General features: G+C 37.1%; 1 non-coding gene across 1 annotated transcript; it reads right to left on the reverse strand.

The window, feature by feature from the left end:
* Positions 1-7,694: 7,694 nt before the first annotated feature.
* LOC141658236 (small nucleolar RNA R71) lies at positions 7,695-7,801 on the reverse strand. Its single transcript, XR_012549133.1, has one exon. It is a non-coding gene; the product is annotated as a small nucleolar RNA R71 (small nucleolar RNA).
* Positions 7,802-13,939: the final 6,138 nt, after the last annotated feature.

Raw genomic sequence — 13,939 nt, forward strand, 5'->3', positions numbered from 1 at the left:
GTGTGTGATTGTGGTGGAGTCACTTGCGGGAGTGGCTTCACACCCTAGTTCGCCCTCCGTGGAACCCTTCATGGGAGGGGATTGTTGGAGTAAGTGTTCTCCGACAATAATGCGATCACAATTGTTGATCATATTGATCACATATTTAAATCTCATACCAAGAATACGAAAGGGATGATACATCACATATATAGTCAATTGGTCCACACATATCGGTAATGATTGGCTGGCTAGAGTTTGACATTACTTTGTCGTGCGGCGGTGGTGATCGATTGATCCCGAGGTCACACCTAAAGGACGATTCCCTTAATTGAAAAGGTTAATTAATTGTATGCCGATACAGATTAATTAATTCCTTAAAATTGAACAAATTATTATCATAAGAGAGAAAATGACATCTTATTATAATGTGATTAAATGAGATTTTATTTAGTAATTTAAGAAGTTATATTACTAAAAGTAATCGGTGTTTGCGAAACACGCGAGATGAGAATGATAAGTTAGTTATAATTACAAGATGTTGTGATTTATACTAACTAGTAATTAAATGACCATTTTATGAGAAAGTAATTTTATATTACTAGTCAATTTGTTAAATATGATTTATTTAATTTGTAAATGATATTTAATTTGTTAAATATGCATTTTAAATTAAAACATGACATAAGACGTGTCACATGTCACATGACATACAATTGTACAATTGACAAAAATAAAATGGACTCCATATTACACTATAGAAACCGAAATATTAGAGGTAGTATGGGTGAGTGGGTGTTTTGTTTAATGGATAAATAAAACACTATGATTACCAACAATGTAGGGTAGTCTTACACCTACTTTACTTAATAAGAACAAAAGTAAAAAGGAAAGACCATGCATTGGTCTTACACACTCCTCCAACCGGTTTTGTGAGCATGCATAGAGAATTTTATTCTCTTAATTTCATTATCATTCATTTTCTAATATCACATGCAAAAGGTTCATGTATTTTTCTCTCTTCTCTCTCTTTAATCTTAATCAAAAAGATGAGATTTTAATTCAAATTGTTCATGAAAGATTACTAAAATTATTAATGTAATATATGAGTATTAGTAATCGATTTTAAGGTAAACTACATTACAAACATCTAGTACATGTTAGTTTGTGGGATTAAGGGATAGTTTTGGGTGCTACTAATTGGAGGGCTTCTATTTTGAAGTCATGAATGTTCATCCAATATTGGAAAGTTCAAGAACTAACAAGAAGGAGATCTTGTTGGTGCCCATTTGACGAAATTTTAATGGTGAGAAATTGATTTTCCTATCTCCTCTTATTTAGTTTGCATGCATAAGATCTAGAATTTATTTTATGACGAAAATAATTTTTGTATGTTAAAGTTTCTGATCCTAAAATGTATTTAGGATATTTTGGTTAATTTATGGATTTTTATTGTTCATTTTATTTAATATTGGCATTAAAATGTGATTTTTATGATAAAAATGTCAATTTTGGACGAAAATTAGCTAAACTTCGAATTTTTCAGTGGTTTTTGGATATGTTTTCACATATATTATTTTTAGATGACCTATAAATTTTCATAATTTTTGGAGTTCTTATGCTCGAAATATGGATTTTTCATGATAAAAATCGCATTTAAATGAAAAATAGGTTAATATGAGAAATATTTCGAATCTGGTCATAGAAATTTAGTATGTTTTTACATGCAATTTTACAAGATGTGTGTAAAATAATAGGCTATAATGAAGTCTTCATGCATGATTTATAGATTTTTGATGAAAAATAGCATAAATAGTGACTTAATTAGTGAAAAATTGCTAAAACATACTTCATGACTAAGGAAAAACGTCACATATTGCATTTTATTATCTTTTTAATATCTAAAATTGAAAAGTTGATGAATATAATTTTTCTCATGTTTTTATGATTATAAATTTTAAATCCGATAAACCGCAACATTGTTTTTCCCGATAATTTTCGAAATTTTTAACCTAAGTTTTTGAACATTATGAGTGTCATGGTATTTTTTTAGAATGTTCATAAGTTTAAATTTCAAATTTTGAATTTATTTGAGATTTTTGTGATTTATTTGAAGTTTATGGCATTTTATTGTAATTTTGAGTCCATTAATGAACAATTTTAAGAAATATAAGTTAATTATAGTCAAATAGTTAGTGGAGACTAATTTTGAGTCCTAAGAGGTTAGGGTAATTAACTTGTGCATAAATATGAATTTATGTAATTTATTGTGATTTTAAAAGGTTGAATCACGCAAATCCGTAAAAACCGATTAATATACGATATTGGCTCCTTAAAGGCGATTTAGCATAAAATTGGGCATGTTCATACATATTATAATGCTGCATTTTATTTATGATTGTCATAATTTTATTTTATGTAATTTTGAATTATGTAATTTTACTTAGTATGGCATTAGTTTTTAATTGGTATTACCCGAAATGTATGGGAATATCGATTCGGTTGTAATTTATTGTGATCTCGTATCACTGTTTTGTAATTTAATAGATTTATTTTATTTTAATTACAAATGAATAATAGGAAATTATGTAATTTGTTATGTAATTTTATTATTTCGGAGTTCCTTGAAGACGGTGTCACTCAAGGAAGACGATACATAAAGACGGTGTTACCTCGAGATGCGTGCCTCAACCGAAGTTCAAGGGACCAATGGAGTTGGTTTCCGAATATGTAATAGTTAAATTGTTTTTATATTTTAGGAAGGCCATACTAGGATTTATTTTTTATACTTTGCATTTTATTTATATGTCGCATGCATCGCTAAATCGCCATAACTAAAACATGCATCATCTTTTAATCGAGTTTATCGACCGTGTCAATTATAATTATCGTAGTTCACCGCTTTAGTTCACTTAAAACGTGATAGATAATAAATTGACATGACCTCTCGCTAAAATAATCAATTGAGACTTAGCCTTACCAAAAATTAGAAACCATGAAGTACCAGTTTCGCAAGGGAGTTGAGCCGGCTTTACCGTAAGACAAACCTTGTTACGTTGGTGAAGTGGGTGATAAATGTCTATCCACCTAATTCATGTTGATGAGGGTTTTATCGGCCATACCGTGCCCAAGTTGATGTGGATTTGGATCATGGACACATTTATTCGAAATTTGGATTGAGCTCAACGGAAGTATTCGTGACCGTAGTCGCATGTGTTCCGGGCTAAAGATAAATGTTAATGTAATTTTATCGACCAAGAGTTCTAGAAGTAGAATCGATTAAAGCGTTAATCCACCGAGTTATATTGATAAGGGTTTCATCGGCCCTACCGTGCCCAAGTTAATATGAATTTGGATCTTGGAATCATTTATCATAGTTGGGTAGAGGTCACTATATAAATGTTTTACTTGTTATTTACAAGTATTAATAAAATGATAAATGTTAAGTTTTCCACTATTCCGTTATTATATTGTTCTATTTCTTTACCACAATTCATATACGATATCATTTCGGTTTTTGATTCAAATCTCCATTAAAACATCGTAACTAAAGACAAATATGAATTTGCTTCTAAAACCTCATATGAACCATTGCTAAGGATCTCTTGTAAAGAGTATAGATTAAAGTTATTCATTATCAAACAGGTTTTTGATTCTTGACTAACACATCTACTTACAATGGATTGTTTTTCATATACTTAATTAAATTAAGTACCTTGAAACGTTAAATTGTTTTGGTAATTAGATTTGTCAAAATTCGTAATTGACCAAAATAACGCAACCACTTCAATGAAAGTTTTAAGACTAAAACGATTGAATTGAAGAGTAATCTTCATAAGATTCAACTTTGCTTCTCTAAGTAAAGACTCTTTGAAATGAGTGGGAGCATTCTCTTAAACCGTTAAGAAAAGAATGAGGTTCAAGAAGTAAAGATTATAATGGAATTGATACAAGGTAATGTTAAAAGTAAAGTTGTTGAGAATAGCGATACTAAACCTATCAATCCCGACCGATAAAGTTTCCACTGTCTTAAATATTGGACACTAGAAAGGAAACTACCCCAAATTATTGAAGAATCAACAAGTTAGTTGTGGGACATCTAATGGGACCTTCTTCTTTAAATGTTTATTTGATTAAACATAAACTTTGCTAGTACTAATTAAATCAATATTAGAAACCAGTGGAGGTTTTCATCATTGTATTCGACACATAAGATGATTAGAATATGACGACTAGCAACGATAATGTCGAGAGATAGAGTAATTGTGTACTCAATCTAGTTTTTGGATTTAAAGTTGTACTTAATTGTGACTATTAAGTGCACAAACTCTAAATAAGAATATAAACTTGTTAAGATACAAAAGAGGTTTCACTTTTGTGACCCTATACACCACGATTTGATGTATGGCTAGCCCATTATCAAGGTGAATATATTCTAAACCAAACTAGAATGATATATCATGTAGATGATGTAAGACTCAAATTGGTAACCCAAAATTAAACCTTAAATTCTGGAATGATGAACGCAAAGAGTTATCGAGTACTCTTGAAGCCATTAGATTGTTAATGGTTTATGCGTATCTTGTATTCAAAGCAAGATATCTCGTGCCTTTTGGTTGAAAAGGAGATCGAGGTTGTAAATCATTGATCCATAAGAAGTTGATCATTTTCTTTTACCAACGATTTAAGTTGATGCTAATGTGTTCACTTAATAAGGTAAATAGAGAAATCCTTGAAGAAGTTCAAAAATTCAAAGAATCACGATTTAATCGTAATGGGATTATCAAAGTGAAGACTTTGATATAAACCAAAGAAAATGTGATATAGTATCACAAATTAATCTCTCTTAGCACGCATTATGGGATAATGTGTGATTGGATAATAATTCAAACGCTATTCGATATGGTTTGGACTTCAATCAAGTTACTTTGAGTTACTTGATCACTTTTGGGGATTTTATCATTTTGTCTAAATTATTTTTCCACTAAATCTAAAACGGATCATATGAGATATGATATGGTAGGGTACCATGCTTGTAAGTTTTCACAAAGAAACAAATGCTCATTTTTCCCTTTCAATTATCACGAGTACGACGGGTTTGCGGCTCGTGAAGTCATCTTTCTAAAATACAAGTTTATTTCTAGAAGACAGAGTGGGAGAAATTATTCAAGAGCCACAAAGAATGCCACAGAGAATGTTATGTCGCAAGAAACTGGTCTTTCTTGACTACATGAGACGTTTTGTGTAAGATGTTGTTTCTTTAAAACCTAGGAGGTTAAATTCGTCACTTGTTGAAAATGATGAATTCATGCTACTTTTATGAAAGTAAAGAGCTTATAACTTACAAAAGAAATCGTTTGATTCAAGTTGATTACTTCTAGAAAGTAATGAACATATGACTTACATGAGAGTGTTTAAGTCACAACTAACTACAAGGCTTAGAACCATGAAAATCCGAAATTAAAAGGCTTGATTAGTGTCAAAGGGTTTGATGCGTGTCTTTTATATGATGTTTTGCACCTCATTTTACACGCATTTCAGAGCTCATTCATGTAGTTTATCCTACATTTCTCCCTATTTTCGTCTACTTCCGTATTTTTGTACATTATTGTAGAAATGTGAAGAATCCAGCGGAAATCAAGCTAAATTCGTCCCCGAGTATCCTGCGTTGCATTTGACGTGAAGAATCCACTTAAGGAACAAGCTTGGTGCGCTTTTTGAGGACCAAAGGACAAATCCACGAGATTGTAGAAGTTAAGTAGCAGCTCAAGCAGTCGATCGACCACTACCTTCAGTCGATCGACCAATATGCGGGTTCCAGAAGCTACTGTACACTGAGGATCAGTCGATCGACCACTACCATCAGTTGATCGACCAATCTGCTATCCCAGGCGATTTAATTAAAAGACCGAGGAAGCGCAAGCCCATTATGTTTAGGTTTTGATAATAAGTTGTTACGTAGGTTGGCTATATAACGTAACCTAGAACATCAGAATAGGCATTCAGTTTTGATCCGGATTTTACCTAAGTTTTTACACAATAATATTTAGTTTTATAATTAGGGTTTGGAATATTGATTAGCATTGGAATTTTTGTCCTTATTCTCAATCGTTCCTTTGCAATCTCGGTATTCTTCTGCCTTATTTCGATTTATCCTTATTTCATTGTTAGTATAGAATTGCTAGTTAGTATCCAAAGCCAATTATCGTTTATCGCTATTTGTTATTTGAATACTTCAAGCATGAATTCATTAGTTCATATTATTATTGTTGTTTTTATCAGTACCATGAGTAGCTAGATTAATTGTGCTAGGATGTAGGCGATTTATAGCGTGGCGGCGTAGTATTGTTTTGGATGAATTAGGTCGGTCGATCGATCGCCATACCTGGTCGTCGATCGATCGCCACGTGAGGTTACCTTTCGTTTTAATTGATTTTAATGTTGTATTTAACGAATCGAATGCATGCGACCAGTTAAATGCTTAATTTATAACTGACCCATTAGATCGAAAGATAGGGACAGTTGTTAGACCACCAATTAAAATGACAAGACTGTGCTGAGATCGAAAGATAGGTATAGTTTAGACCGTTAGTCACTTTTCAGGACGAGAGTCAGTATTAGTGATATTAGGGACTTTTAGCGAGATCGAAAGATGCTATCTGTTAAGGGTGGACCGAGAGGACCTCTTGTTTTCCCGCCTCACATGTGTTTGATTCAGACCGACTTAGTATGCTGCCGCCGAAGCTATAATGAACCGACCATCCTATTACCCCCTCTTTATCTGTTTAATCTGTCTTTTTAGTTTATTGTTTTTATTTACTCTTAGCTATAGACCAATTCAACTCAACCCCTACACTCGTTACCTTAGACTAGAATTAGACAGCTAGAAATTACGTCTGCCTCCTTGTGGTTCGACCCTGTTACCACTAGCCTAGGTTAGTCTTAATAGGAAATTATAAATCTTATTTTTGGTACTCACAACGACGGGTATCAAATTTTGGCGCCGTTGCCGGGGAGGCAATAGTTCTAATTTTTAGTTGTTTTATTTTTAGTCTTTCTTAGTTTAAGGGACATCCGTTCCTTAAACTTTTCTTATATTCTTTTTGTAGTTTCCTCTTATGCGCAGGTCACAGGGTGGTGAACTAGTACCACTCAACCTAGAGATCGAGAAATCATTGCGCGAGTTGAGACGATCACAAAGGATATTGCCGACAGAGGAAGAGCTGAGTACTCTGTCAAGTTACTACGAGAACGCTCTGTTTGAGGAAGATCCACCTACATCTCCTGCTTCTATTTCTTCAGCTGAGATAGTCACTTCTCCAGAAATTCCAGTCATGGCTGAAGAAGCAACCATTGCCAGTCATTCAGAGCCGACGGCTGAGAATCTTTACAAAGGATTCGAACTACCTGGGGAGGCGAGAAAATTCGAGCCAAAGCCTTCCTATATTAACCTGGTTGAGAGAAACCAGTTCGGGGGAGCTGCAAATGAAGATGCAGCCAAGCATATGGAGACCTTCGTTGATTATTGTTGCTCTATACCCCCGCCGGCCGGTGTGACCCAAGATCAGATCAAGGAGACCATGTTCATTTTCTCTCTTCGCGACGCTGCAAGAGAGTGGTATAGAGATCTGGACCGAGCCGCACATGGGATCACCGACTGGAATTCCTTAGCCCTGGCGTTCTACAAAAAGTACTTCTCTGCCTCGAAGACAAATGCCATTAGAGCTCAGATCACGAGCTTTAAACAAGGGCCTGATGAGAACTTCTATGAAGCATGGGTCCGTTTCAAGAAACTGGTGCGAACCATACCGCACCATGGGTTCGAAAAATGGAGTCTTTGCAACCAGTTCTATAATGGGTTGTATGACGATCAGGGGGCTATTTTGGATACTGCAGCCAATGGCCGATTTGCTGAAAACATGGGAGAGACAAAGGGGTGGAAGATCATCGATGATTTGGCCACTCATAAGGCTGAATATGGGAATTCGAGAGGAAACCAGAGGAGAGCTGCTGAATCTTCTTCTGTTGCTGCACTAGAAGCTCTCACTGCAAGGTTTGACAAATATAAATTGGGAGGATCTTCTAAAGGTGGGATGTACCATGTTAACGCTTTTGTTTGGGCCCTTTCGTCTCGTAGAAGATGTGGAGCTGAGGGGCATGTCTCAGAGAATTGTTCTGTCCCCTTTGAGTCCTGTGCTGCCTTTCAACACTATAGGCAGACAAACACGTACTATGAGCCGAATGTCCACCCCAACTTGAGGTGGAGCAGTCAGAACGTCCTGAATCCGACTCAACCTCCACAACAGCAGCAGCAGCAAGCCTATGTACCCCCTCACAAACAACCATATCAAAAACCTCCGTATATTCCTTAGCAGCAGCAACAATCCCAAAATTCTGAGTTCACCGAGTTGAAAAACTTATTGCTGAAGGAGTCCCAAGCTAGAGAGGCCGGGATGAAGATGTTAGAGAGCCAAATTGCTCAATTGGCTAGCAAGAGCACCACTCGAGCTCCGGGACACTTACCGACTCAAACTGACCAGAAAGAGACCCTAAACGCCATAACTTTGAGGAGTGGGTCTACCCTGGAGGGGCCTGCTATGGTCGAGGATGCCACTGCGAAAGATGAGGCAAAACCGAGTCAAAACAAAGCTGGAACAAGCAAAGGAAAGAAAAAGGCGTCTACCAGGTATATCGCCGATCGATCGACATACCCGGCGATCGATCGATGTGCGGGTTACAGAAGCTTCTGGTCCTGTTCATCCCAGTCGATCGACTGACATCACTGGTCGATCGACTGAGATCGCTGCTGATAACGAGATTTTTCGTCCTCCGATGCCCGACAATTTGAGAGACCATTTGTTCTGGGGTTCGACAACTCCGAAAGTATTGGGGCAAGATCCGAGTGCTGATGGGTCAGTCCCGGCTCCGAAGTTCGATCCGATGACGGTTAATGGCTCACATTTGAGACGGTCTGAGGAGGGTTCAAGCTTCAATATGGAGAAGGTGGTGGACTTTCAGCCTAAGTCCACGGATGCCGGCATGCGAGACTTAGAAGAGAGGGCTAAGGTACTTCTCTCAGCCCCGTATCCAGAGAGACTAGTGCCGACAAAGGAACAGGTATCTTTCAATAAATTTGAAAAAGTTATTCGTAGCTTGAATGTACAAGTACCTTTCCTTGAGTTGGTCAATCAAGTGCCTGCCTATACTAAATTCATGAAACAAATCTTGTCTAAGAAAAAGTCACTTGAAAATGTGCATACCGTCGCATTAACCAAAGAGTCATGCTCTTATTTGTCTCACACTGCACCCCATAAGCTAGAGGACCCGGGTAGCTTTTATGTTCCTTGCAATATAGGTACATTCTCTATTGAGAAGGCATTATGTGACTTAGGAGCTAGTATAAGCGTCATGCCTTTGAGTCTAGCTAGGAAGCTCAAATTGACTAGGTTCGCAAAGTGATGATATGACAAGATCTGGATGGTGACCAATCTGCGGTCCAGCCAATAGGAGTCTTAGAGGACATTCCTGTCCAAATAGGGAAGTTTTTCTTCCCCGTCGACTTTGTTGTACTTGACATGCCTGAGGATGCCCATATTCCCATTATTTTGGGTAGGCCATTTCTGCACACTGCTGGTGCAGTCATAGATGTCGGTCTAGGAACCTTGACTTTCAAAGTGGGCAAGCATTCTATTGTCTTTGCCCAGCCATCTAAGAAAAAAGACCCCATGTGGCCTGTGACTTGTAATACAGTTTCTGACAAGAAATCGTACTTTGTGCTTCCTGATTTACCTATCTCTATTCCTGTTGTAACCCCTCTGCCCCAGATTGGGAGCAAAGTGGAGGAAGATTTGTCTATTTCTGATATTGCAGAAGCTGGTTTGGGGAAGGAAGAGCTGCAAGTCACTCCAGCCGCAAAGAAGCCAATCGTTTCACGAGGAGGTCTTGGTTGCCTTAGCTATGCCACTGATGAGGAAGTTGATGACGAGTCGGTCAAGGCAAGAAAGTCCGATTTGGATTCTGACGAGTCTGAAGAGATCATTGACTGGGGAGATGATGAAGGCGTTGATCCGTTGAGCCATACGGACGTGGAAGCTAAGAAGGGTGCAGCTGATAAGATAAGCACCACTGAGGCTACCTCTAGTAGCCAGAAGCCGACGAAGTGGGCCATACCGTAGCCGTTCTTGATCAACTACTAGTTGATCACATGTTTTCCAAACATTTTATTTGCTTTTGTTAGACACTTTTATTGCTTTTGTGTGCGTGAAACTTCGCATTTTATTTTGCTTGCTTAGGATTTTATGCGTTTTAGACTTTATTTTGGGTTTTGCGCAATTTTGGGCGCGTATTATTGTGCATTTGCAGGTTTTTAGACCTCTTTAGCTCAAGTAATTGAGCAAATACGAAGAAATAAGAAGTTACAGCAGTATTTCTAGTCGATCGACTGGTCTGCGGTTTCCAGGAGCTTCTGTTCCTGTTCACTTGGTCGATCGACTGAGTGATGTAGTCGATCGACCGACCTGCACTGCTGTACCTGTTTACGACCTCTCTCCTGCTATGTTTGGTCGATTTGCGGACCTAAGGGAGTTTTCTACTCCACTTTATCTTCCGTCATTTATTTATTTCTTCTATTTTCTCAATTATGCACAATTTTACCGCTTTAAAATTGCCTTTCTCGTTTTTATGCGTGGTATTTTGTTTGTCTTTTCAGGTACTCATTAGTAGCATTGCTGGCTACTGAAACTTCCTAGCTCACGCTGGTTTGGGGAGGTTTCCTTTGCTGCGCTTAAAGTCTTGTGAGTTCCCGATTTCCACTTCACGTCATTTTTATTTGTTTACTTTCTCGCAAATTCCCATTTCTCTTTTCTTCATTACATGATTTTGCACAATGGGGACATTGTGCGATTTGGTTTGGGGAAGGGTTTTGCGTCGCATATCATTTGCTTGCATTCACGTTTACATTTTGTTTTGCATTGTTTATTTCATTCTTATATATACAAAAATTCAAAAAAATTGAAAAATTTCAAAAAACATTCAAATAAAATGCACGTTTATTTTAGCATATAGGTCGAGTCGGAACGGTAGTATTTCAAGGATGATATTGCATTTGCATTTGTTTTGCCTAAGCCTTGCTTGATTAACATGTTATTAGTAGAATCATAAGTGCATAGTCTACGAGTTTTCGTTAATTTTTTTGCTGAACTTGAGACTTGACTTAGAAAATTGGCAAGCTACATCATATTTCTGAGATTTAGAGCCTATAACTGGTGACATTTATGACCAGTTTATTTAGGAATGTGAGTAGTACTCCTTATAAGACATGTCATATCAATTTGCATAAATATGAACTTAATCTGCTTAATACCTGTATTGCATTCGGTTTGTGGTTTGTTGACATATGTGGTAGAGGTTTCCCTTTATTCGTTTTGCCCATGAACTCCACACTGCCAAAAATAGCCTTTTTGTCCCATTACCACATCCTACATTTAGCCTGTCCTTTGTCAAGCTAGTAGTCCGTGTCCTTGGGATTGTTACTTAGTTTTTGGTAGTAAATGCTCTTATCGAGATTTTGTTGGGAAAATGAAATGAAAGAAGGAAAGAAAAGAATAGAAAAGAAAAAAAAGAAGTGAAAAAGAATGATTCGAAAATATGAAAACGAGGTTCTGTACTGTTGAAGCGGTCGATCGACTGGCATCATAGGTCGATCGACTGAGGTTCGAGAAAAAGAAATCAATTCGCATAATTCAAATCCTTATCTTTTGGCGATTTTTGCTCCCATGTTTTATTCTTATTTTATGGGGAGTTAGTTGATTACCTTTATACCTGGAGATTGTGAGATTTGTGCTTGCTATAGCACCGTTTCATTTGTTTTTGAGCAAGAAGAAGGATGTTGCCATATGGTTCCGTTTTGGTACTAGCTTGATCATCTGTACCTCCACTTTTCCATAAAATGTTTTGCCTCTTCTTACCCATACCTCACATATCCCATATATACCTCGGCATGTGTCATGGTCATTTGTTGGTTGGAATGCATATGTACGGTCATAGAGATTACTTTCATATTAGATTGCAGGCATGTTCTTATAGGTCGTAGTTAGGTGAGAGTCTTTACAAAATTACTTCTTTCTATCTTACATATATTCACCTGTGCTTTTGAGTGATTTGAGCGACCCGTGAGAGTCCAATTTGATAAGTCTCTACTATTGACGGTTCAGCATAGTTTTCTAACGACTCCATAACTCGTTTGCATGATTCATTTGCTAATTGATTGTTGGTTATTGCATTAAAATGGTTTAGGCTTTACATGTTGCATTTCGCTCTGAGTTTGAACTCGTTCCATTAGATCGAGTCTAGTTCTTGCTTGGGGACAAGCAAGGGTTTGGTTTGGGGAAGTTTGATGCGTGTCTTTTATATGATGTTTTGCACCTCATTTTACACGCATTTCAGAGCTCATTCATGTAGTTTATCCTACATTTCTCCCTATTTCCGTCTACTTCCGTATTTTTGTACATTATTGCAGAAATGTGAAGAATCCAGCGGAAATCAAGCTAAATCCGTCCCCGAGTATCCTGCGTTGCATTTGACGTGAAGAATCCACTTAAGGAACAAGCTTGGTGCGCTTTTTGAGGACCAAAGGACAAATCCACGAGATTGTAGAAGTTAAGTAGCAGCTCAAGCAGTCGATCAACCACTACCTTCAGTCGATCGACCAATATGCGGGTTCCAGAAGCTACTGTACACTGAGGATCAGACGATCGACCACTACCATCAGTCGATCGACCAATCTGCTATCCCAGACGAGAATTAAAAGACCGAGGAAGCGCAAGCCCATTATGTTTAGGTTTTGATAATAAGTTGTTACGTATGTTGGCTATATAACGTAACCTAGAACATCAGAATAGGCATTCAGTTTTGATCCGGATTTTACCTAAGTTTTTACACAATAATATTTAGTTTTATAATTAGGGTTTGGAATATTGATTAGCATTGGAATTTTCGTCCTTATTCTCAATCGTTCCTCTGCAATCTCGGTATTCTTCTGCCTTATTTCGATTTATCCTTATTTCATTGTTAGTATAGAATTGCTAGTTAGTATCCAAAGCCAATTATCGTTTATCGCTATTTGTTATTTGAATACTTCAAGCATGAATTCATTAGTTCATATTATTATTGTTGTTTTTATCAGTACCATGAGTAGCTAGATTAATTGTGCTAGGATGTAGGCGATTTATAGCGTAGGCGGCGTAGTATTGTTTTGGACTGAATTCGCAGGTCAGTCGATCGACTGCCATACCTGGTCGATCGACTGGCCACGTGAGGTTACCTTTCGTTTTAATTGATTTTAATGTTGTATTTAACGAATCGAATGCATGCGACCAGTTAGATGCTTAATTTATAACTGACCCATTAGATCGAAAGATAGGGACAGTTGTTAGACCACCAATTAAAATGACTAGACTGTGCTGAGATCGAAAAATAGGTATAGTTTAGACCGTTAGTCACTTTTCAGGACGAGAGTCAGTATTAGTGATATTAGGGACTTTTAGCGAGATCGAAAGATGCTATCTGTTAAGGGTGGACCGAGAGGACCTCTTGTTTTCCCGCCTCACATGTGTTTGATTCAGACCGACTTAGTATGCTGCCGCCGAAGCTATAATGAACCGACCATCCTAGTACCCCCTCTTTATCTGTTTAATCCGTCTTTTTAGTTTATTGTTTTTATTTACTCTTAGCTATAGACCAATTCAACTCAACCCCTACACTCGTTACCTTAGACTAGAATTAGACAGCTAGAAATTACGTCTGCCTCCTTGTGGTTCGACCCTTTTACCACTAGCCTAGGTTAGTCTTAATAGGAAATTATAAATCTTATTTTTGGTACTCACAACGACGGGTATCAGAGTTTTTGCACTAATAAAGAGAGATTTCAAAGCAAGATTGGTGGCAAAGAGTTTTGCACTGG

The sequence above is a fragment of the Silene latifolia genome, chromosome 5 (assembly GCF_048544455.1).
Source record: "Silene latifolia isolate original U9 population chromosome 5, ASM4854445v1, whole genome shotgun sequence".
NCBI lineage: Eukaryota > Viridiplantae > Streptophyta > Magnoliopsida > Caryophyllales > Caryophyllaceae > Silene > Silene latifolia.